This window comes from Orycteropus afer, unplaced genomic scaffold (assembly GCF_000298275.1).
Source record: "Orycteropus afer afer isolate SDZICR_OR568_19922 unplaced genomic scaffold, OryAfe1.0 scaffold00431, whole genome shotgun sequence".
NCBI lineage: Eukaryota > Metazoa > Chordata > Mammalia > Tubulidentata > Orycteropodidae > Orycteropus > Orycteropus afer.
In genome coordinates this window covers 2115933-2119140 of record NW_006922018.1, presented here as the reverse complement: position 1 = coordinate 2119140, position 3208 = coordinate 2115933, and positions in this window count along the sequence as shown.

Sequence of the window (3208 nt, the reverse complement as noted above, 5' to 3'; positions counted from 1 at the left end):
GAGTACAGTTCTACCCTGTAACAAGTGAGGTCACCCTGAGTTAGATACGCCTCTTCTTGGAGGCCTAGCAGGGTGACTGGGCAGGGTAATTTTGCAAACATCAACATAAAAGACTTAGAAGGGAAAAAGAACATTGGAACAGAAGACAAAAGCCAGATTGGTGGAAAGCTTGTTCTCACAGAGGAAAAGACTGTTTTTAGCACCAACACTTCCAGTTGCCATCAAACTGGTTCTGACTCATCCAAAACCAAACCAAACTCAATGTCATCAAGTTAATTCTGACTCATAGTGATCCCTCCTTGGGTTTCTGAGGAGGTATCTCTACAGAAGTAGATTGCCCAGTCTTCCTTCCAAGAAGTGGCTGGTGGGTTTGAACCGCCAGCCTTCTGGTTAGCAGTCAAATGCCTTAGGCACTATGCTACCAGAGGTCCTTCATAATGATGCCATGTGTGTCAAAATAGAAGTATATTCCAAAGGGTTTTCAGTAGCTAATTTTTCATAAGCAGATTATCTTGCCTTTCTTCTAGGTGGATTGAAACCTCCAACTTTCAGTTAGCATCAGAACATGTTAATAGTTTGTACCACCCAGGGACTCCACCATCAACATTTCGTTGTTGTTGTGTGCCATATAGTCAATTCCAAGTCATAGTGATCCTACATGACAGAGTAGAATTGCCCCCTTAGGGTTTCCTAGGCTGTAATTTTTACGGGAGCAGATTGCCAGCTCTTTCTCTTGAACAGGAGTGGTGGATTCAAATCAAAGATCTTTTGGTTGGCAGTGAACACTTCACCATTACACCAAGAGAGCTCCTCTTTAACACTTAGACTCAGTAAACAGAGCCATATATACTTGTTAAAGGAACATATGCAAAGATCTGCTGGATTCTCTTTCAATATGCAAGTCCTAGCCTGTAAGGTTTCTGTGGACAGGAAGAGGACAGAGCAGTTCAATATGCCTTTCTTTAATGATACTATCCATTCTAAAACAAGAGCCAATTAAGAGATCAGAAGTTGGGGAAAATGACAGCAAGTTAGGAATGAGATAGTGGGTTCAGCCACATTTCTTATATCAACATTATTTCTTAAATTTTCCATCCTTTCTTCACTGGAATAATAAATACTAATTAATCTTACGGTTCAAACCCAACAGCCACTCCTTGGAAGGAAGGTTGGGCAATCTACTTCCATAGTGATACTGCCTCGGAAACCCAACGAGGGGTCACTATGAGTCGGATCTGACTTGATGGCACATAACAACAACAACAACAACAACAATTAATCCTACAAGGAGCTCAGGTGACATAATGGGTAAGGTATTTGGCTGCTAACCAGAATGCCAGTGGTTCAAACCCACCAGCTGTTCCACAGGAGGATGATGGGGCAATCTACTTCCATAAAGATTTACAGCCTTAGAAACCCCATGGGGGTCGCTAGGAGTCAGGATTGACTTGATGGCAGTGGGGCTTTTTTGGTTACACAGGAGTGGCTCCAACTGTCAAGCACTCAACTACTAACTGAAAAGGTTGTGGTTCAAACCCACTCAGAGACACCTTGGAATAACAGCCTGGTGATCTGCCCCTGAAAGGTCACAGCCTTGGAATTCTATGGAGCAGTTGTACTTAGCACACCTGGGGTTATCATGAGTCAGAATTGACCGGAATTCAACTAACAATAATTTTATGTATTTTGGCCTATCTGGTAGTGCTATTATCATCCTTATTACTCTTAAAAACTGGCTTATTATTCTGATTACAATTTGAATTTTCTTGCAGTCTTTTCTCACCTCCTCTAGCTCCTTTTTTTTTTTTTTTTTTCACCTCCACCTGGACCAGAATTGTTGGCTTTTCATCTTTTTCTTTTCTTTTTCTTTTTTTTTTATTTCATGGAGGCCAAACTTTCTTACATCTTATTGAAAACAAAAAGCAGACATTTTCTACACTCTTCATTCTATTACTCCAATAAATTATTTTCAGAGTTGGTCTTTTCTCCACATCTGGATAATTCTTTTTTGCTCTACAAATTTTTTCTAGGTCCCAATTTAGGCTTTTGTGTTTATTTGTACATATGTTTATATATCCATGCACGAGTTTATTTATATTCCAACTTGCTATTTTTAAGTAAGAGCTCTGGTAGCATTGTGCCTAAGACATCTGACTACTAACCAGAAGGCTGGCGGTTTAAACCCACCAGCCACTCCTCAGAAGGAAGGTTGGGCAATCTACTTCCGTAGTGATACCGCCTCAGAAACCCAAGGAGGGGTCGCTATGAGTCAGGTCCGACTCGACAGCACATAACAACATTTTTAAGTAGTCATTACTCCTATAAATATTAATTTTTCAAAAATTGATTGGTATTTGTTTAGTCTACTATGTGGAGTTCAGTTAAAAAACTGAAGTACACGTATGGATTCATGTTCAAAGATCCTTTGATTTACTAGAAGAGATTAAAAAATCCAGACCTGTTGCTGTCCAGTCAACATATCGAGACCCTGTAGGGCAGAGGAGAACTGCCTCATAGGGCTTCCAACACTGTAATCTTTCTTTCTCCCAGGCAGCTGCTGGTGGAATCAAACCACCAACCTTTTGATGAACAGCCAAGCACTTAACCACCAGGGCTCTTGAGAAGAGGTAAGATAGGTAAAGTAACTATAGTGCAAGGTAGAAAGCCAGAGAGGACACAGGGTAGATTTCATGATTTCTACCTGTGGGCTTTATCATAGATTATGAAAGGTAAATAACAACACTGAGAAAGGAAGGACTGACTACAGTCATATGTTGGATCAACCCGGTAACCATTAGAAGCTAAGAACACTGACCCAGGGAAGAGGTAACTACAGGCAGGAAGTGGGAAGAGAGTTGTTACATTGTGGGGAAGAGCAGCCAATGTCATGAAACAAAATGTGTATGAACTACTGTAAGGAAAATGAATTTGCTTGGTGAACTTTCACCTATATTACAATGAAAATAATAATAATAATAAAAGTTAAGAACACTGAAGCTATTTCCAATTTATATTCCATTTTCCTTCCCCTGGAAATAAGTAAAAATGCTAGCAAACACTAATGCGTTTCTACAGGGCTGGAAATTATTAAGTGTAATAAATTTTACACGCTATTACAGTATTAGGAGCTCTGGTGGCGTAGTGCCTAAGGTATTTGATTGCTAACAAGAAGGCTGGCAGTTCAAACCCACCAGCCACTCCTTGGAAG